The sequence below is a fragment of the Epinephelus lanceolatus genome, chromosome 15 (genome assembly GCF_041903045.1).
Source record: "Epinephelus lanceolatus isolate andai-2023 chromosome 15, ASM4190304v1, whole genome shotgun sequence".
Taxonomy (NCBI): Eukaryota; Metazoa; Chordata; class Actinopteri; order Perciformes; family Serranidae; genus Epinephelus; species Epinephelus lanceolatus.
The window spans coordinates 12,237,028-12,260,415 of record NC_135748.1 but is presented as its reverse complement, the minus strand read 5'-3'; the positions used below and the strand labels follow the sequence as shown (position 1 = coordinate 12,260,415).

General features: G+C 43.9%; 1 long non-coding RNA gene across 1 annotated transcript; it reads right to left on the bottom strand.

Moving 5' to 3' along the window:
- Window positions 1–368: 368 nt before the first annotated feature.
- On the bottom strand, window positions 369–15,852 carry LOC144467081 (uncharacterized). Its single transcript, XR_013493446.1, has 4 exons — window positions 15,715–15,852; window positions 7,379–7,442; window positions 3,922–4,176; window positions 369–543 (listed from the first exon to the last, which is right to left on the bottom strand). It is a non-coding gene; the product is annotated as an uncharacterized LOC144467081 (long non-coding RNA).
- Between the last annotated feature and the right edge of the window lie 7,536 nt (window positions 15,853–23,388).

Here is a 23,388-nt window from a genome sequence, read left to right as displayed (position 1 = left end):
TAACCACAATTGCATTCACGGAAATGGGGTGGAGTAGAAGTTTACGCCAGGTTAACCTAACCTGCTAGACCAGAAGATGAAAAAAACAGATGTTAAAGATTTTTTTTACTTTTGCCTGAAACTGAAAACATCCACAGTTTCTAAAATGAAGCCCATCTCTGACCCCCATTTTACAGAATGTACTCATACTTGCAGTATTTCTTTAAATTTATGGAAAAGTCATCTTCTCAGGCCCACATGATTAGAGCGGAGGCAAATGAAATCTGAGTGTGTTTCAGAGGTGGTGGGGACTCCCAGTATCAGTCTGTGTGATGCTGGTCAGAGACAAGACAGTCAGTGATAACTCTTACCTGATTGGATTTGCCACCAAGGGGGACTGCCAGTGTGAGCTAATTGTTGACTGTACTTGATGCCCTCGGCCCACTCTGATGGTCTCATATGACATGATAACAGTCGGAGGTCTCTGGGGGTGTAGGGGAGATGCAGCGGGTGGAGTGGACATGCGAACTTATGCTTATCATGCATAGGTTTGCTCTGAAGTCTCTGTAAGTGCAGAAGTATTTTTTAATGCACATTCAGGTACATATTGTAGCATACTGCTTAATTCTCAAACCAGCAACCAAATCCATCTGTGCTGTTTTAGGACAACTGAGTTCAAGACATGGAATTGTATAAACAAAAGTGTATCAGTTTGCAGTTAAATGAAGGAGAAAAGGGAGAGGGAAGGAAGACAGCAACTACACATCTCACTTTCCTCTAACCTCGGGCCTGTAAGGGCAGCCAAAGAAACAGCGAAAGCAGAGCAAGTAGTGAGTGAGGGGAAAAGGAAAAAAAGGAGAAAGAGTAGCCAGCGGGCCCTCTGTGTGGTCCTCCTTGAGAGCGTGTTCTGTTTAACTCTCGCCAAAGTGTTTTAAAGTGTTACAAGTGCATTAGTGCCGTGGGTCATGCCTTTGCTTGGCTAACCTCTGACCTCCCAGCCCTTCTAGCAGCTCCGGGACTGGAGAGTGAGCTCATGTTGAGGGGTTAGGCCCCACTGTTTGGAGAGGGAGTTGCCCCAGGGAAGTGGAGGGGCGGCTGCAGAGGAGAAGGCCGGGGCAGCGGCCTGTAATGATCTCCTCATGGATCTTTAATGGCTCCCCCCAGTTAGTGTCAGTGTTCACACAGGGGGGACACTGAATTATTCAGCAGGCTAAAACTGTGATCACACACAGGCATGGTCACAGATATGCACCCCTACACACACACACACACACACACACACAGTCAAACAAACAAGCACACTTGAATGCACACACACGCGCGCACGCGCACACACACACATTTAAATACAGCACACACATTTCTCACACTGTGAACCATTATCTTTCTTATTTATCATTCTTCCTCTTAGTGATTTCATACAGCACCAAAATAACATCTGCGCAGCTCTTTCCGAGAATTGCTGACACGGTGACTCTGCTGAATGTGCAGGTTACAATCTCACGGTGAGCAATGTTTGAAGACATAACATCCTTTGGTGACTACATAATGCTGCTTGTACAAAGGCCAAAGGCAGTCAGAGTTCATATCTCTGTGTTACTTTTTACATATCTTATTGATCAGCATTTATTCTTCACATAATGCTCCGGAAACTGCAGTTTCTGTCCTGTTGCTATTGTGCCTCTCGCGTTTGTCAGCAGTTATCTCTGTATCAATCAGATATGTAGCAAAACATCTTACTCATCAAGCTGTGAACGCAATGAAATGCCACAATGCTGCGCCTCACATATAAACATCTGCGGTCTTTATTTTTTAGTGGTTTGATTTGTCTGTGTGCATGTGTGTGTGCATGTGTTCAAAGTGACCATGCCACCTAGTGGTACTCCGGCCACAGGTCTTTCTGAGCACGGGGTATGCTTACGTTAACTTTACTGTCAAACCTCACAACAAAGGTAATCAAGGTAAAGGCCTCCGACAGGCTGTGGAGTTGATAGCGGGGGGTTCAAGGCTCGACTGAGGTTTACAGCCTGAGCGACCAGAGCTGTGACGACCCCTCTGTTTCCTCTTGATCCTCGAACCAAAACCTCTCGACATGTGAGAATACTGTACAGGACCCGCAGACCGTAACCACCCTTGTAAAACACACACATTCTCTGGCCCCTGTGTCATTAGGAACAGTGTTAGGGAGAGGCTTCCACTCTGGGCCGGCTGTGTGAATCTTGAGGCCCGCAGCCTCCTAAGCAGCTCTGGGCTGCCTTACCTAATTGCCAGCAGTAGCGAAGCAGGTTAACCCCACTGTCTGGGCCCCACAACCTGCAACAGAGGGCTGACCTTCATTAGTCAGGCTGTACCAGGCCCTTGGGTCGGGTCGTAATATTCAAAGCCCCAGATATCTCTCTCCTCAGTCAGTATGTTTCCCACTGCAGGAGACACAAGAGATAAACATATCCAGTGTTTGTCTGCCTGATATGTGACAGGGTTGTACTAAAAACTCATTACATATCTTGTAGGTTAATATATGTCGAGAAGCCGTGAGTGTGCACTCGCAGAGTTTAATGTAAGGCTGCTTTCATGATGCTCCCCACTGTAACATAAACACTGCATTGTCTCCCTACAGTGGTGTGAAAGCAGCACTCACTGTTCAGTATCGGCAGCAGCAGGGAAGTGTGTGTTTTCTCTGTGTATAACACTACAAGCCCTGATTGAACATGTCACTGATGGCTGATGGGGGGTCCCTGGGCACTAAATGACCCGTCGCCTTCCCCGGGCGAGCTTCATCTGTCTCTCTCTCTCTCTTACGCTCTCCTGCTTTTCCTTCATCCCCTTAAGAGGCCTGCTGCAGTTTTCACTGTAGACCCAGGGGTCAGATGGAAAACATACACTCATAAACAGCATCTATTATTCATGCCTTACAGCCCGGTGATCCACTCACAGCATGCACTGGCTACAACAGCTGTCCAGCCACTCCAGTCAGTGACAGACAGATAGGATCGGTCTAACGGCAACATGTTTTCAAGCACATCAGAGTTAATATATGGCCACTTTAACCAACTGCAGTTATCGCTGCAACTTACTGGGATAAACACATCTGTGTTGCATCTGTGTTCAAAATAAGGCAGTCATACACACTTTTGACAGCAAGTACATTTTCATAAAGCTGATGATGATCACTTGTTGTAAATACACTGTTTGTATTGTTGCCTTTTTCTAATCAACTGCCTCAAAACATCGGGCACAAAAAATGAGTCATTTGAGTATTATGAAGTCCTCTGTTGATGTCTAACAGGGGCAATTAGGACTTTTCCAGCTCCAGTGATTGTGTCATTTGACAATGTTAGCATTTTGTGTGTAAGTGTGGGCCCAGCTTGGCCCAGAGTTGACAGTGTGTTAGTGTGCTAATCCATTAGGGTCCCCAAAGGCCCTGTGATTACACACACTGCTAATACACACATTGGCGCTTTTCTTCAGAGACTTTTTTGCTGATGGTATCAGTGGCAGCTTGGGTGGTTTTGCCGTGCGTGTGTGTGTGTGTGTGTGTGTGTGTGTGTGTGTTAGAGGTGGATGGGTGGGGCAGAAGGATATTTGTGCTTGTATGTGCATTTGGGGTCTGGCAGCTCGTAATGCTTTCGTTTAGGTCAGAGGAGAGAGTGATACTCGACTTTCCTTTGACACCCCACCCTCACCCACCCCCCACAAGCTCCTGTAACACCCCCTCTATCCCCCTGGACCCCACCCAACCTACACAGCAAGCTAAACGGTAAGTGACTCCCGCTAACGACCTCTAATGATTTTAATCGTCCGCAATCAGGTGCAGGAGTCACGAATCTCTGGACGAGAGACAGAGAGACAAGACAGACAGAGAGAGAGAGCGCGTTTCCTTTGGCGGGGCAGCAGAGCAACAGAAGGGTGGTCATATGGAGTGTAGGAGCGTGGCACAATTACCTCCAGAGCTCCGCGGGAACATGACTCCCAACTCCAAAGCAGGGAGATGGGGAATGGGAGCGCCGCTCTGGCTCAAGCAGGCTTGATTTGTTGGCTGCCTGCTGTGATATCTGTAACAGGAGAATCCGGAGTCTTCGTCGTGTAATTTGACAGTCGGTTTCCAACTCATCACTGTAACCCTGTGCAGTGCCCTGCCCGGTGGATGATTTCAGAGCTGTGTCTTGATGATTTTAACTTTTGGTCGTGGTTCATTGACTTAAGGAGAGGTAGAAGGATAGGAAGTAACAGAAAGAGACAGCTAGTTAGATGTGGAGGAAAAAGTTGTGCAAGACCAAAGAGAGACTTATCCAGAGGTTGATATGTCTTGAATAAAAAGACATCTTTGCTTCCCTTCAGTTTGTGTGAATCATCAGTAACACTTTCCCCCCCAAAAAAAGCATGCAAATATATAAACACAAATTCATATGCAGACTAAATATAAACGTCCCTGCCTACAGACATTCTTTTTCACTTTTCACTTCTCCAAAACCCTCAAAAATACAGTACATCCACATCCTCCCTTATGATAAAAATATAACTTGCAACACTGACTGATTCTCAGTGGAGCTCCACATTGGGAACACAGCGAGGTTGTTTGCGGCTGCTGAGGGAGCCAGAGAGGAGGGGAGGTAGGGTAAGGAGGGGAGGGGGGGGGGGGGGGGGGGTGATTTGAGCAGGGCCCTGCCAGAGCCGCATGAAGCAGGACCACCCAGGGTGGCGTCAGGAGCTTGGCAGGGGTTCAGGGAGGTTGGTCGGCGGGCCGGCTGGCAGCCCGTGCCCAGGGCTGAGGCAGCAGGCGGCAGCAGGCACTCTGAGGCCCTGCCAGAGTGGACGGAGATATTCAGCTCAGCCCACAAAGGCCACTTCAGCCTCCCACAGCATAACACAGCAGAGCCACAGTGATAGGGAGTGTGTGTCTGTGTGTATGCAGGGAGGATTGTGTGCATGTGTGTTTGTGTGTCCGTCCATGTAGGTCGGGTAGAGTCTGGGGCAAGTTGAGAGAGATATTTTTAGGATCTAGTTTCCCCAGATGTAAGAGACCTCCCATATGGAAATTAAGAGGTTAAACCAGAAAATGTTTATTCATAAGACACCCATACATCAGCAGTAGTATCTATCTTAAAATGTTCTCTGCTTCACAGTACAGTACATTGGTTTACCATATAGGAAAGCACTGTCCTTCCTCTCTGTACACAACCACTGGTGTAAACAGTAACAGTAAATTTTAACCATTTCCTCTCCGCTGGTCTCCCAGAGGTCGATTAGGCTGCAAAACAAAGACTTTCCCCCTCCTGTTTATCTCTTCCAATGAGACCAGTCATTTCATCGCAGCACTTACAGCTTATAAACTCCTTGACAAATCACATTAGTATTTAGCTTCTCTCAGCAGTTTACTGCCTTGCTGCCAATGTATCGTTTATCACCCTGTAATTCACTTTACTAGGTAAATTCACTCTGGCAGGTCTGTTGGGTCTGTCTGCTACAGAGGATGTCAGAGGAGAGGGGATGATGTTTGAATTTTAAACACCTTTAGCAATTCCATTAGCTATACTCATTTATCCTTTAGAGCATCGCAGGGGGCTGGAGCCAGCTCTAGCTTACATTGGGCGAGAGGGTGTACCCTGGCAGGTCACCAGTCAGTCACAGGGCTGGCACACAGAGACAGACAATACCTATGCTCACACCTACAGAATGGGCAATTTAGAGTAACCAGCCACCCTATCTGCATGTTTTTGGTTTGTAGGAGCAGTGGTAGCCCCAGAAATTTTTCATAGAGGTGTAGCAATTGTATCAGGGTGGCCATGTCCCCCCCGCGGCCGCCCTTTGGGGTGCCACTGTGTGGGAGAAAACCCATGTGGGGCTGGGAGAGCATGCAAACTCTACACAGATATTCAGTCACATTGTTTGTTAAGGGTTTCCTGGCATCACTGTCTACAAGCAGACAGTGACAGTTAACAATGCTGCTGCTGTCGACTCATCTGGACACTTATACGCTATATATTCATCCTCTCTTCCTGTCTCTTCCCCATAATAGGACCAGTGTGCATCTCTTTCAGGCCTGATTCCACTTCAGGCTTATAAAACTTTCTCTAACACAGAATAATATTTGCTGTCAAGCTTTTATTGAATTATACCAGCAGAGGGGAAAAAACAGCAAAGGATATGTAGGCTCCAAAAGGATCAATCTTTGTTTACGAGATTCACTTCTAGCAGTGTGGCACTCAGTGTTTCACATTTCATGTTTTACTGCTGCTCAATTAAAACAGTTATTCTAAGATGCTGCGTCAATACAGCCAGTGCCATTCCTCCATGTTGGCGCCTTTTAACTGTTTTTGTTTTTCTTTTTTCAAGATTTTATCTTACATGTTTTTCATTATTGTAACACTGATTTTCAGAAAAACATTTTGGTCTACTGAGACCTATAAATCCTGTGGAATCTGGGTAAATGTTAAATAAACCATAATGTCAGTCACATGCACTTGTGTAACTTTTAGCATAATTTAATTGTTGACTTGTGGAAAATATTTGATTGGGGAGTTTTGTGAGAATACATGCATCAAAGTGGACAGTAAAACTAAAGACATAAATGTATTCATTATTTTAATATTTTAATGAACAGCGCCAAATTTACCTTCCAGCCTATTTGCATGTGCCTGAGCAGGAAGTGAGAACAAGACAACAGCAATATAAAACAGAATGTCTTGCTGAATGCAGCCTGTTGCTTCTCAGTGAGGCTCTGATCTCTGACTTTTTCAGGTGAAGAAAGTGTTTTTCTATAGATGGAAGTGAAAGATGATGAATGCATTCATACATCAGACATGATTGTATCTGCATAGATTTTTATGCACAGTTTTATTATTATTGTGTTCGTAAAGATTATATAAAGTGGTTTGAGTGGTTTGATGTGCTTATTGACTGTAGTTCATTTAGTAGCAGTTTGATGTGAGGATTACTGTCATCAGCATAACACAGTTTTAATACAAGTTATGTTAGTTATAGAGTATATTTGTTTTCTTTCTGTCAGTAGTCAATTTGCTTTATTTATGATGTAAAATTGCACATTGGAATAAAGAGAAATAAAAGACCAGTGTATTTTGTTTGTGCTTCATTAAAAGAAATATATAATAATTCAGAATTTCAAAGGAATTTTGCACATCTAACACATTTGTTTACACAGTTTATATTATTTTATTGAAATATGTCAGGTGGACTTAAATGCATTTATTTGGGAAATGACAGCAATAATTTACTCTCAGCATACATTTACTTAATAACTTAAACATATAATAGTTATTTTCTCCCGCTAGGGGTCTTGCAATCAAAACAATAGCAAACATAGCAGCGGTAAGTTTCTCCCAGTTTTCTCCAGTCCCAGTCCCCCACTTCCTTTATTGTTCATTGTTCAGGAGGTTTTTACCTGGAGCCGTATTATCCACAGAGGTCTCTTCCTCTCCAAAACAAATAGACCAGTTGATTTAAACCTGTGAAAACAGTGAATAAAGCAATTTCATGTTAAAAATCAGTGCTTCTGTGACGCTGTTAAGCACAGCCACTAACATTTGCTCACCTTGTTTCTCTGATAACTGACCAAGATCTAAAAAGTATATCTGAAAATTGTGACATGACAGTACAGTCAAAATCAGTTTATACTCGGACATACTACATGGATACTGTTAAAAAGCCATAAGTCCTGCTCCTCTTTTGGTATTGATAAACCTGTCCATGTATTTGTGGCTTTAAAAGAACAAAGGGAGAAGTGGCAGGGAGCAGCCTCCTCCCTCCTGAGCTGGCACACTGCACTTCCTGCTCCAGCATCTTGTTTGAGTTGAGTGGAGCTCATGCAGGGCAGGGCAGGTGTTTGACTGATCTCTGTAGCCTATTTCCCTGGGCCGTTTATCATTGTCACAGCCACGGCCCAAATCAAACTCTCCCCCCTCGGCCTCTCAGCCTCCAGCAGCCAGCTTTCTTAAAGATTAACAGATCTGCCGCGGCTCTCAGATGCACTCAAACATGACTGCCTATGTACCACCCTGCTGCTCTCCTCTTGTCCACTCGGCCCATCTTTCACTTGGTTAAATCTGTGCACTTCATCGCCTGTACTGCTCTTCAGTTGCCTCATGCTGCTCCCCATCCTCTCACCCTCAGCTTACTGGTGCTGTCCCCGTCCATCAGCGCAGATAAATTGCCCCAATCTTTCCCCTTTGCCCCCCTCTACGATACATTTGCAATTAATTTATTTTGCCTTGGTTTCCTTTCCCTGTGCCTCTCCTTCCCCTTGATCCGTAGCGCAGCAGTCTGGAAATGATTTTGACGCTTTAGTTGTAGCGTGCAGCTGCCTATTGGGGACATTTTGCACTCCCTGACTTTTTATTACAAGGGAAATACCATAATAGGTTGTGAGGGAGAGATCGTTTAATAGAGAATTGCAGAAGGATTTTTTTTACAACTGTAAAGCTTTTAAGTGTTGCAGTTGTAAACACGGCAGCTGTTGTGAGAGGAAGTATTGCTGTGTTTATTTGTCTTAATAAATGATACAATCGGGGAGTGGGTAAAATCAGCCTCTAAATACAATGCAGAAATGTATAGCTTTGTTTCCTTTTTCACGTGGAAGTGGTTAGTTATTGTAGTTCTGAAGTTGTGAAGGCGTGAGCTTTGAGGTTTGGTGTGTTACAGGCCGTCCACCCTGACACCTCTCCCCACCCTGCTCATCTCCCCACTGATCCTCACAACTACTGCCAACACCCATCAGGCAAATCACTTCTGGCACTTCAAAACGTTAGTGGCAACCACAGGTGAGAGATGATAGCACAAATCTACATCCGTCATTACTTTTTATAACTGACCAATTATGTACGTGTTTTATTAGATGCTTGGCTGAAGCATCAGATCGACATCAGTTCTTGGTCATACGTCTCTTAACTTGTACTGAAATGAAGAAATATGAAATAGCACAAACTTGCATGATGCTCAACAATTTAACAATAGAAGAGTCACATGAATCTGCCTTTAAAATGACCCATAAGAATCTTACTTACTTACTTATTGGTATATTTGATTGGAAGACAGCAATGAAGGAAAAAGCTATTATGTCACTTTCATAGACAGTAAAATGTCATTATGCAGCAAAATCTTGGTAGTGTACTCTCATAAGCACAGTTGTAATTGATAAAGTTAGTGAATATTATATTCCATTTAGGTGAGCCAGGACCAGGGTCTAGTATTGTGCAGGCAGGCTCACTGAAGAGGCTTCCTGGGACACTTAATGAAACAAAGCCATTTTTACTATTAGTAGCTCCACCTGTGCTTTACCTGCTGTTTGTCGCACTTTTGACACAAAGCAAGTTTCAGGGGTGCATAAGTTTAAAAAAATGACGGCAAAAATATCATATCACGATTTTTTTATAATAAAATCACGATCACAATTTTATCACGATTCTTTTTTATGTTGATTTTTTAGACTAATTTGCAAGTTTCTGAACAGTGCAACCAAACTATTTCCCTATGTAAAACATGTAAAATGTATGTAAAATGGATGTAAACGTAAAATCCTAAAAGAAAAACAACAAACAATTTAGGCCAAAGAACCTTTCTGAACAGATTTTAATTTAAATATTTTGTGCAGTTTTGCCCAACATGTGCCAAAAACGTAAAATACTAAATGGTAATCAACAGCATCACTATAAAGTGCGCTCCTGCAACATAAAAAGTTTTTATGGCACTTGGAGTACAGACATGGAATGGCAGTGCTGGAGAAGTATTTACGGCTGGGCAGCTCGTACCGCGGGTCAACTACTTTGAGCAGTTTTTTGAACCCCTCATTTTCGACTGTTTTGATGGGAATCATATCTTTTGCGACGTAAAAAGTAACTGCTTCTGTTACCTCTTTCCACCGCTTGCTAGTCTTCTCATACGGAGCGCCTTTATCGAATACCTGTATTAAAGTGGTTTGTTTTGGCTGTTTGGCTCTCAGCATAGTGTTTAGGATGCTGTCTCTTCAGGTGGTTGAAAAGGTTCGTTGTGTTGCCATCTGACGTGCGAACCTTGTCTGTGCAAACTTTGCTAATCACCGTTGTTTGCGCCTTGTCGTTTGGGGAAAAGCCAAACCAATTCCATATGATGGAGTTGGAGTTCTCTTTAGGGGCTAACTCCTCCGTTTTGCTTTTGTTTTCAGCCATGGCTTGCCCTATAGATGATTCTACGATCTCTCTGCTTTGTCAGATCGTCACACAACACAACACATTCTAATCCTTCACGATCTAATATCGATCATATCGCACACCCCTACTTTAACTTCTTTCTGGAAATACATAAACAAAAGCACATCAACAGAACATGGCTAAATATGGCCGGAAGATCTAATAAATGACGCACCAAATATTCACGTCCACGGCCAGTGGGCGGTGCTTGATTTTGGGTTGGCTGTTTCCTATATGGCAGCCGGGTCAAAAACTTTCTCGTTTTACTGCTAAACAGTACACTAAAATCTGTTTCTGAAAACATTTGAGATGAGACATAGGCAATGCAGTAGCAGAATCTTGTATCATATTTGATCAGCGCTGCCTAGTTTGGCAGTTTTACTGCAGTTAACAAACAATTGATATAGTTGACAGCTGCGTTACAGACTCCTCGGCTCTGGTTGTTTTCATTATAATAAGGAATATGCAGAAGCAGAGGAGCATGCTTTTTTCCACAGATTGTCTGTCTCCTGTACTGCTGTGTGATTGTAGTGACAGTTTCAGCAAATATGACAACAACTTACTTTTAAAAGTTATCAATTGCAGCTTTAAACTCAAACCAGTAATTTTTCCTGATCTTAACCAAGTAGAAAGTAGTAACAATTATTTGTATGTTGTTGTTTTTGAGCACAGACAACAGCTAGTGTCAGATCAGAAAATGCTGATTTTAGAAAGCAATTGACTAACTGCATGTTTTGTAATTTAGTGTGAGGGATCAGAATCTCTTCAGCCAAGCCCGCCTCACCTCAAATACACCTGGGCATATTTCTTGTCGGTGCTAAGACTCTGCCAAGTGACCCTGTGGGTTGTGTTTGCCCTGCAGAGATTTAATCTGCACTCAGCAGTGGCACCTTAGCTGTTTGCTGGTAATCTGTCAAACCAAGTGAAAGCCATAATTAACCTTCAGAGAGACTCCAGACACACTGACATCAGGTTTCACACTCTCTGCTCTGGCATACACTCCACTGTTCCTGACTTTTCCAGAAGGATTCAGTATGATATATTTTAAAAACCCTTGGCCTATTAGAGTATATGATAGAGCTGGAATTAGAGAAAAATAAAACTATATGTCTGCACAGTGACACATTCTGTGGTGATGAAATACTGTGGTGGGAAAACTCCCTGTAGATAGTGAGAACTCTTCCTGCTTTACAGCCAATTATGTGGCCACTGGTCAAACAGTTGTTTATATCACCACCACTTTGGTCAATTTGTTACCCTCCTCCATATTTCAAGGCTGTGTGTGTGTGCATTGTGAGCGAGTGTGTGCGCAATCCCACAGTCCCACAGCCTAGTGGTCGTCTGGCGGTTTTAGGGGGGAATCTCCACCCCAAGTACAAAGTTGGCTAATTGCCCCCCACATCCACATTACACACCCATATACATGCACACACACACACACACACACAGAAACTCACTCCATCGTTCTCTGTTGTTCTGCTGCTAGGAGGGAGGAGGGAAGGATTAATCCTAATTGCGGTGTGTGGGAGCCTGGAGAGAGGCCAGGATTACTGGGGGCTTCTCCTTGATCCACAGAGATGCTGATGGTAATGCTCCCTGCCCATCCCCTGGCTGCTGCCTGCGCCATATACGCATATGCATCGGACGCACGCCACTCCCACGCACACATGCAGAGGAGTACAGTTTCACGAACACAGCAGCCCATAAGTATAGGTTCTGTGTCCTGAATCACCGGGGGTTGGTGATTCACTTCTCCCAGTGCAACATTAGCCTCTTTCTGAGTGTGTGTGAGGCCGTGGCCTTGCGTCAGGGCTGCTGCGCTGCTGTTTATGTCTGCTGTCGTGTACGCAGGCTGCACCCCCAGCTGACGCACTACCACCTCAGTGGGGTTAACCCAGTCTATGATGGGAGACACATTTAGCCTTCAGTGCACTGTCTGCTCATTCACTGTGACTTTGTAGACTGTTTTATTAACATTAACTTTGACAACAGCCAAATGGTGAACTTGTTCTTACATTGTTAAAAAAAAGTCTTGGAGGGCATTAGGGCACAAATACCTGGCTCACTGGGCCAGACTTTTTTGGAAATACCCTTAACCACCTTCTGTCCAAGAGCTACAAGAGGAAAACCATGCCAGTCACATATCTGTCTGCTGGTTTCCTTTAAACATTGGGAGGGACTCATATGAAATGGGTGGTTTGGGGGTCTTCTGCCAGAAAAATTTGGGTGTCAAACACTTCCTGCACTTCCTGCATTCTTCTAAATTATTATGCTCCAAATTTGTGCATTTTCTGCATCAATTTATGGTTCAAATGTCTTTAATTTTGTCAAGATTTTGTTGGAGTGGACAATTACACATGTTCTAAATATTGAGGGGGATGTGTCTCCTGCTCCACCCCAGAAATCTACATCATGTTTTTGCTAAATATGAAGCCACAACCAGAAGATGGTTATCTTAGCTTAGCTTAAAGACTGGAATGAGGGAGAAAGGGCCATCATTGCTTGTTGTCTTCTGGCCATAGCTTCATATTTGATGTACAGATATGAGATTGGTATTGATGTTTTTATCTAAGTTGGCAAAAAGGTTAATACAACTATTTCCAAAAATGCTGAACTATTCCTTAATGAGTTTAATTTTGGCCCATATCCTTGTTTCACTTGCACATTGCCTTTTCATTGAACTTTCATTTCTGCAATTATTCAGAATTATACGTATGAAAGCTTGTAAAAATCTTAAACAATATGAACCTCCTAGATTACTAGTAATATCAGTGTTATTGTGATCTTCAAACAGTTTTTGGAACCATCACTTTGAAGTATAAAAACAGGTCTCCTTTGTGAGATTTCTCCTATTCAGCATGGAGCCCCATGCCGAACCTTTTCTGCCCCGTCAGGCCTCTCCACCATTACACTGGCCGTTGTGTGAGAAGCCGCAGGCCCTGCCCTCCTCCCTTAACAAAATCAAGTCAAAAAGCAATTAATATCTTAATACCTCCATCAGCGCCGACCACCAAGCCGCCAAAAGGCCCGACTCTTTGTTTTTTCCGCCTTGGTGTCGGCCGCCTCGCTGCTCTCGCCTGGCCCGTGGTTTCCTCGGTTTCATTTCCCAGTGCCCCGGTGGTCAGCTGTGGTTTTCCAAGGGGCACAGGGTAGGACGTTGTGGGCAGGAAGGTCCCCCACTCTCCCCGAGCATTAAGTACTACTCTCCAGGCCTGAGAGCTTCAGTGGCCGCAGCCCTGGCCCCATCTAATGCAGCGGCCATACGGATCAGACCTGACCAGAGACTCTCATCCACTCTGCAGGCTTTCCATCCATTAAGGACACACCAGGATAATGGTCGACACCTCTGATGAGGGTTTGAGCTCTGAGGATGTTTACTATGTTAGACTGGATGTTTTCTCATGTATTTGATTGTTGGGGACTTTGCTAAACAGCTCTGCTTTGTGATTTGTAGATGTTGTGTCTTGAACACTTACATGTGCTTTTTTTTTTCTCATACAGATCAAGGCATGTCGAAAATGATTAATGATGTTGCCTCTTCTGTTCCTAAGCCGTGTTAGTTGAAAATGCTGACATGGCCATTTGTTTTGTCTTTGCACAGCTTACATGAGCTTATGTTGCACAAGCATTAGCCAGGTAACATTAACCACACAAATTCTTCTCATATCACTAAACCGGATTAAAGTGTTTCCCCCATCTCTCATCCACACACTCTGCGAACACAATACCTGGTCCCAGTTAGGTGTTTCTTTTATAGCTTAGCTCTTCAAAGGGAAGAAAAAGATTGGTTTTGACTTCAGAGCCATGGCTCCACAATATTTGGTTTCTCTACATTTTCATTCATTTCTCTTGGCAGGCACGACCAGCAACTGGTGGAAGGTCTTGGCAGAACATGCGATAAAAGCTCATGATTAAAGGGACTAAAATAAGTACTGTATATAACTCATGTATCCATTAACCACTGAGAAGAGAAACAGAAAGAGCAAAAAATTTGTTTTTCTTTTCTACCCTCGCCTGGCCAGTTAGTGTATATTATAAATGTATAATATAGTCATCCTCATCTCCTCTCTCTGTTTATCCCTTTCTCTATGCTACATTGTACATTCTCATGGGGAAAGCTATATGTATCCTCTCTGGCTCATGAATTTTTGTGACTATATGATCAGTATGGCTCACTTGCTTCTGTGCCTTTTCTCTGCTCTTGCTCTCACACACACACTATATACAGTGTGCGCACATCCACACGCCGACTGTCCAGGGTCATCCGATCCCAGCCAGCAGGCCCACACACCTTGGCCGGCTGGGTGGTGGTGCTTTTGAGCACACTGTAGTGGTTTGGCCCCAGGCCCCTGCCTGGCTTGCCTGCCAGCGTTTGTGCTTTAGCCCCTCTGGACAGTCAGCCTCACAGTGCTGTCAGAGACCTGGCGATACAGCTTTCCTTTACCATCAGACGGCAGCTAAATAGCAGCTGTACAAACACATATACATTAAACCAGGCCTGTATTAATGACTTTATGTTGGAGCCTCTCTGCGGCAGCGGTTCTGATATTATAAGAAGTTGTAGTGGTCGTTGTAGTGGTGGTGGTCTTATGCATAGAAACGCTGATGTCGGCTGAGTCTTTCAAGGGCACAGTGGTGGGGAGTGATGGCGCAGCACCAGCTGGACGGGGCTGGGAGTGGATTTTGAAGTGTGTAGCATAAGAGTGATTGCCCTGACTTGGACAATGTAGGTGGCTATAAACTATTGGGTTACAAGTGATTTGGCTATAGTGAGCACATTGTCTTTTTTTATATAATGACAGGTTTTATGATTATGGGGTTTAAATACTACATCTGCCTCAGGCTGCAGCCTTTTCCAGAACTTTGATTTATCTTCGAAGGGATGAGACAATGAACCAATTGAACAGCTTGAGCAGCGATTGCTGATGGTTTAAGACAGAGAGCGGTTGTTACGATCCATCCTGCATGAGCTCTGAGTGGGGCCCACTGTAGAAAAGATTGATTTACTATTTATCCCTCTGACAGCGCAGATAGGGAAGAGTCATAATTCTGTGCACTGGGGAGATTAAATTCCTGTATCGCTGTCAGCTACATTAACTGACTTCCTGGATCTCAATTCAATTAGCGCAGCAGCATTCTCTAGCATTAATAAATCAATAGTGATGGCCTGCTGATAGGCGTGCTGCATGCAGTGTATCAAAGATGTTTTCTGCACACATACAAACACACACAAACTCATCTGTTACAAGATGTCCCTGCACTGTTCATTACTGTTCATTAATGATTCCCAGCCCTGCTGTAGTCAGAACTGCCAGCTAGCATGTTAGCTGATGTTTAACTACACTTACACATGGCAGGATGGGATGTGTGCTTCAAACATAGATAGATTCATGCATGCAATAGACACACAAATGACACACACCTATTGATATCATCTCTGGCAACATGGCCCAACTTTACAGAACTATTTATCCCCTTAATCAGCAAGCTGTCGCTGCTGTTCAACCAAGTAATTAAAGACCGATTGTCCCTCAAGGCCCCTTAACTCTTTACTTACTACTTTAGCGAGGACTCGAGCCAAGAGACGCTTGTGCCTGTGAGCTGAAGAAAAGACACGAGCTATTGTTTTCCAGCCGTTAAACCTCCACAGCTGTTTGGAAACCTCTGTGACAGCCAGTGGAGAAGCAGAACCAGATCCTGGGTGCCACTGACAAGGAGGGGGAGGAGGAGAAGACGTGCTGTTGCAGTTGACCTTTTTTCACCATTAGCAAACATGGCAGAGGAGGTGGAATGAAACTCACACAAACGCTCACTTTGCTGAGTCATGTATTGATTTGTCAGTTACTGGTTTTATAGGTCTCTTACACGCTCATGCAAATACACATGGCAGTAAGCTTAGAGACTGTGTGTGTGTGTGTGTGTGTGGGGGGGGGGGGGGGGGGGGGTGCGTGTGTGTGTGTGTGTGTGTGGGGGGGGTGAGCTTGATCTAACTTTGTGGAGAAATTAGTTTAAGAATGATTTCTGTCAGTCTTTTGAAGCTCATCTAAACATGCATCTAGCTTTGTTTTACTACATTGCTTGTCAATATAATGGACATCTTGGGTACAAGGCATCTTTCAGTACCTGTGTATGCTTAAAGGTTGTGATTTGTTCACTTGGATCTTTATCATCGTCTTCATCTGTTTCTGTCACTGGTCATTTCTGTAGTTAACTGTTCTGCTCACTGTTTTTCCAGTGGATACTCTCGTTTCTTAGATGTTGATTTGTCCCTGATTACACAAACTATGCGTCACTCTGTGAATTGCCAAGGGCTAATTTGGCCAGTCGGCCTGATGAGACAGTTGATAAGGGCATTGATTGGCTCTCCTTCTGAAGGAGGGAAGGATTTCATTGGGACAAAGATATGGGGGCAACACGGCATTCATTTCAGCAATCAGCCCACCATCCTCCTTCCTTCCTTCCCCCATTTGGCCAAACTCTTCCCAGAAGTCTTTCAATATGGATTACACTGCATGGTGCACACTGTGGTAATTCAAGGTGAAATAAAACTCTTTTAATCCTATTGGCTGCAGCAGTGAGAGAGTATCGGAAAGTGCAGGACAGACATCAAGCTGGAGGTGATTGGATTTGTGTGGCCTTTCCTTTGATGCCCATATCTGCCTATTTCTACCTCAGGAAGCTGATTTGGTAGTAACGGTCTGGTGAGCACGTCCTTAGTCAAGTCCTTGTCTCCTCCTCTTGCTGGATGCGAGCGCTGCTCCAAAAAAATCATAGGCCTTCATTATCTCCAGTCAGGCAATTTTGGGAACATAATACTGTCTCAGGATTGGAGAGCTTGCCCCCATCAGGGCTGGGGCCTGATCAAACCACTTGCACCGGGAAGGGGAGTTAAAGAGAAGCACGCCTGCCAGTCGGTTCATCTCCCTTCAAAGGCATATGGTGCAAATTTGATCAAAAGTGTAGGGGGGGCGAGGGTTTGAGGGGGCATTCACATCGCTGATGTGAAAAATAAGGCCAGGCTGTAAAAAACCAAATCAAACCATGGTCGGCTCTCTGGGAGTGATTAGAGCGAAAGAAGAACCAGCTGCCGCATCATCTACCGCATCTCAATCTCCTCCACGCACTGGCAGCCTGCTGGCTGGGCAGGGCAGCGAGAGAGAGGGGAAAAGACAAGTGCTCATCCCTTCATCTGCCTGAGTGGCTTCTGAGCTCTGACAAACCACAGAAAGAAGAGACAGCAGGCAAGCATGAGATGTGAGGAGAAGAGAAATCGGAGGTGTAGAAAAAATAAAGGAGAGATTGAAAAAGAGGTGAGGGGAGGGAAGACACAGAAGTGCATGAAGGTGGCAGAGGTCAGGGTTAGGGAGAAAATGGAATGAGGCAGGAGTGAGGATATAGGGGCCTGCTTCACCCCCTGTGGGATGTCAAATGGAAGAGTCCCAGTGTGTCCTTAAATATTCATGTGTAGTGTGAGTTGCAGGCCTCTCCTAATGCTCACTAGTGTCCCTTGGAGACCAGGCCCTCCATGGGTGAGTATACACTTCATTTCAAATTACAACCTATCGTTTAGACAAACACTTAGAGATCATTGCTTTATAGTCCTGCCATCTTGTGTTGATGAACTTTAGCATCAATGAATTCTGGGCCTTAAGCATTAGAAGGTAGAAGAGTTTATCAGCTAAAAATGAAGGGTTAATTGTTGGTCATTAGTGTACGTATGACTACTTTATATTTATAATTCAAGTTGGAAAAAGGTCTTCTTTCCTAAAATTTGACCAGCATCTCTACATATTTCAGTCAGTGGAGAAGCATCTCCATTCTCCAAAGGTTAAGTGTATTGTGAGTGTCACTCTGGGCTACCTCCTCCTCACGGTCCGTTGCCTTAATGACAGCAGTAATTGAGATGAGATGGAGAGAACTCATCACCCCATGACTCCAACTGCATCCTCATCAGGGCCCTAAAAGCCCCTTTGTCCTCCACAAGGGAGGGGTGTGAGATGGAGCTGAGAGGGTGTAGGGACCAAAGGGACTGTATACTTTGTATTTTACGCCTAGAGGTAGTAAGTGTTTGTCATCACTATAAATCATTCAAAATACTCTGCAGAGCCATACAACATCCATCTTGTCCCCATAATTCATGGCCATCAGTTTGTATCTATTTGCAACGCTCACACACGGTCATGCCCATGCTAACACACACACACACACTCACAAATCCTCTTTTTAGCAGCAGTAATCAATGCCATTACCAATAGAGTCACAGGAGTCAGAGCAGGGCACGGCCCCCTCTCTATCCTGCAAAGCCATGGTCTGGTCCAGAGGTGAAGGTCAAGTTGCCAGAGTGACTGTCCCAGCTGTAGTTCGACCACAGAGCAGAAGGCTCAAACCTGTGCTCCGTCTGTTTGCGCTGTTTGCGCTGACCTGGGCTTTTGTCGAGGCTGCGGACTCCCAGATTGTGAATGGTCCCTCCTCGTGGCCCTTGTGGTCATGGTCAGCAACGACCGTGCTGTTGGAGAGAGAGGGGGTCACAGCACAACAAAGGCCTCTCCTGTTAGCTCCATAGAGTGGGTCAGGGTTGGCAGGGTGAAGGCTGATGATATTGATTAGTCCAAAAGGAAAACATATCAGACTACTGTGGTGAAGCCCAAGGCCTTACTGTATGTGGACAATGATTGATCAGTTGAATTATTAGTGGGGTATTCATTTAAAAGGCTCTTGAGATTGTTCTTGACAAATGTATGTTGTAAGCTTGAACTTTCTTTGATGTTTTTTGCATCTTCCATAATAGTCAAAGAGATCAATTTATTTTGAAACGCAAACTAATAGGGATAAAAGCATTCCACAGTTCTGTCCTAGTTGTTCTTTTGTCCAAGAACTGTGATCCATGCTGTCTGTATTGTTGTGTCGCCATGGTGGTGTCTGTGTTTGTGCCTGTCTGTTTGTGAACAGACAAATTCCTGCGAACACAGTAACGATGACTCATGCTATAAACTTCATACTTACGTCACAGGTTTCCTGTGAAGACAAGTAGAGTATGTTGAGGTATATTTGTCAAATAATTCATTCATTTAGTTACTTAATGAGCTAATTAAAGGGATACAATTTTCAACCAGCTTTGTATCAAAACAGTGTGTGTAAATGAACTCTAGTAAACCTCCCTCCATCTAACCAGTGCCTAAATATCCACCCCCCACCCCTTGGTCTGGTGTGGTGCAGTGCATTCTGGTAGATGTAGGTCCCATCTCTTGAGCAAACTTGAATGCCACAGTCCATTTCTCTGGTCATGTAGCACAACTTTCAAAGTATTTATTTTTTTCCAATGCATAGACAGCCAAGTTTATGAAAAGACCATCTGTCCAGTAGTTAAATACTTTAACATAGCTAGCTCTTTTTTTAAAGGTGTCATTAGCAGGATACAGTGCTTTAGTAGCGTCTAGTGGAAGATGTGGGGAACTACAACATCCTTTTTCTAATTTATGAAATCTTACAGAAGACCCGTTATGCTCATTTATGACCATTTATGCCATCTGTGTTGGAACACCTGTATTTATCGTCTGTCTAATGCCAGGTACACACTACAAGATATCAGCTCAATTATAGCCCGATGCAGCGTCATACAGTGTCGATGTTTATCAGTGTTTATCTGCTCCCGTTTGCCTTGGTAAAGTTAATGCATGGTAGAGTTAATGCATTGCACCATCTTTTCAATCTCAACACTTCCTGTATCTGTAAAAAATTAAAAGCCTCTTGTAACTCCTGTTGAGAGAATCCTCTCATTTTCTACAACGGCTTTTATTGTGAAACATTTGCAGGAACTGGAGCATTCAGTGACTTGCATAGTTTGCATGCGTTATAGGGCTGGGCAGTATGACAAAATTCTCATATCACCTTTTTTTTTTTTTTTTTTTTTTTTTTTTTTTTAAATCATATCGTTTTCACGGTATTTGATGGAATTTTGCTTGGGTTCGGCCCACTTGAAATGCTGCTTTGTTGTGCTATGGCTTATTCAAGTGCTGGAATTTGTTATTTACGTGACAACGCCTGAATGCAACACAGGCTCCGCTCCATTAGTGCCATGCTCGGTTATAATTGTCTCGGGCTTGGTTCGGCTTCGGTCAGGAAAATGCAGCCCGAGCCGTGCTCTAGTGTGCTTACCTGTGCGTGTGTATGTGTCTGTGTGTCACATCGGGGCGAAACTCCACTGTGCGCGATACAGAGAGCAGAGGAGAATTGTAAATGTGCAACCATGTAGAGACAGAAATGACATGCCATCATATAAATAAGATAAATAACATAAGGCTATTTAGTTTGTTTAATAAAAGGACAAGGTATAGACCTGTTCTATAGGCCTGGATGAAGCGTCCGGTCATATTTCAGCAGTGGTGGTGCTGTATTTTCCACACGGTGCACCGCTGCTTGTTGCATAAAAGGGAAACGCTGCTCTTGTTGGTATGACTTCTTCTGGGTCATCGTATTGTTCTTCAGCAACGTGTACAGTTACTTCACTTTCAGAACTCTCTCTGGCAGCCATTCTAGCCTCTAAACTTTTCTCTGTGCTCTCACTCTAGCCGGCTCTAGCACGCCTGTGGCGTGCAGCAGTAAAAAGGGTCCCCACTGAAACACTTTCCCGCCGCGCACGTTCCGGACATCGTTTGGGCTATACACCGGTATTGTGGTATATGAAAAATTCATATCACAACGAAAATAAATTCCGGTTTTCAGTACGAACTGGTATACCACACAGCCCTAATGCGTTACTTCAAATGTAGCTCCTGCCATCTGGTGGCACTTTTTATGTTACATGAACAACATTTCGACCATAGTGACAGAAATAATAGTAATAATAATAGAAATATGACAAGAATAACCACATGACATCACACACATCGTGAAAGATGACCAGCGATGATTGGTGTGGACCATCATGTAGTCTGTCATGTCTGACGCCCATGTCACGGCACAATTTTATGACTCCACAGTTGACTAATCTGACATAGTGACCGTTGGAATGGACAGAAATGTTGTGTAGTGGGGGGTCGCTGGCTTAGTGGTAGAGCAGGCGCCCCATGTACAAGGCTGTTGCCGCAGCGGCCCGGGTTCGACTCCAGCCTGTGGCCCCTTGCTGCATATCACTCCCTCTCTCTCTCCCCCTTTCACGCTTGTCTGTCCTATCAAATAAAGGCTAAAAATGCCCCAAAAAATAACTTTAAAAAGAAATGTTGTGTAGTGTGAGCGTAGCATACATACATACATCTTCCATATCTCGTTGTCCCTGCACTGTCATTGCAGCAGGGAAATGATTGTAACAGAGAATTGTGGCACTTTTTGCCATGAATAATCACCTGTAAATGCTGCGAAGTACAAGTGGACATGTTCCAGCAGGAATATGATCCCAAACTGAGGAAAAATTAAAAACATCTACAACTGAGATTACAGGTTTCCCTAACATTAGCATGTAGCTACATGTATGTAAGCAGTGTAATTTTAGCTAGGGAATGATTGTAACTGAGAATAGCGGCATTTTCTGTTGTGAAAAATTACCAATGAAAGCTTCTAAACACAATCGCACATGCTCTAGCAGGAATATGATTCGAAATCACATACAACTTCACAGCATCTGCAACCAGGTTTACATTTTTATCCTGATGTTAGCATGTAGGCTCATATAACAGTGAGGGCTATTTAATGTAAACACTTACAGTAGCATACCTATGGCAGATGACCATGTAAAGAATCCGGCACACTATGATGACATACTGTGAACAGAGTAGAAAAAACTGTTGGGGAAGGAATGTTCAGAATGATAGGAAACCTGAGGTTTTTGTTAACAGGTATTTATTTTACAAATGTTTACCTCATTATTTGAAGCTTAAACCATGTTTTACATGGCCATCCTTTGGCATAATAGGTACCCTTTAAAATGGAGCTTTAATGTTATGTTGCGTTTCAAGGAAGTAAAACCAAGTGTAAAGCACACAGTGGGTAGCTAATCAAGGTATGGGAGCCCACATTTTGTGAAAAAAGACAGCACAACGTAACTATTTAACCATAAAGACATTAAAATGAGTCGTCCAGGTGGCTTTTGAGCACACTGTCCTGGTTCAACTGTATCCGGGGAACTTTGTTCTATGTCACCACCCCAATTTCATTTCCTGTCACCACTCAACTGTTGGCTTTTGAATAAAGGCACAAAAGACCTAAAAATATATATGCATATATATTATAATCTGTCATGTTGGATGTCACAATTTTGACAAGCAAATAAAACATTTAAGCTATATCGGCTTCCAACGCACAACTGCAGGGATCCGACACCTGCGCTTAAATAACGGAATCAGCCCTACTCGTAAAACTTCTGAATACTCTGACATATGGAGAAGTGAAAAAAGTTTGACAATTACCCTCCTCCTATGAGTCTTAGTCATTTTTCTTCCCCTGTGCTGCTACGTATGGATGTATTCAATCAGAAGCCATTCCCGCTGAAACATGCTCTTACACAGCGAGTGAGTAAACCTTTATGTAACCGCCAGTCGAGTGGGGAGTTCATTTGATGGAGAGCCCTGCTTGATTTGTTTGTGGCTCCAAAGAGGCTTACGACACGCAAGCTGCCCCTGTTCTGCTCTGATAAATGGTTCTGGTGAGAGGGAGGAAGGAGAAAAAGTGTGTGTGAGACCTCGCCAAAGACTTTGGGGTTTTTCACAGCTTAACTATATTAAGAGACAATCCCCCGCAGACACACACACACACACATACATACACACACACACAGTGCACACATACATGTTCAACTATTAAATATGAATACACACACACACACACACACACACACACACATACATTGAGTCATGTATAAATGTCTATGAACGGTCTCACCGTCACATTTCTCACACACACACTGGGTGGTATTCATTGAAATAAAACAGTGCATTGATGAGGTGGGAAGCTTTTCTGTTGAGACTCCAGAGGAAAGGGTGACTCCCTATACTTCCACTCACTCTCCATCATCCTGCACAGTGCGTTTTGTGTTTGGTTAGTAACGAGACGCTGCTGTCTTTTTGTCTTCTCCAGGCAGAGCTGTAATTGAATGTTACCTGTCCCACCCAGCTGGTGCCTGGCAAAACACTGCCACAGCCGATTAGCTCACACTGTAGCTACGCAAATGATCCGTGAACACACAGGGGCCCACGTGGAATGTCTGTTCATGACAATGTGTGTGAGTGTGTGTGTGTGT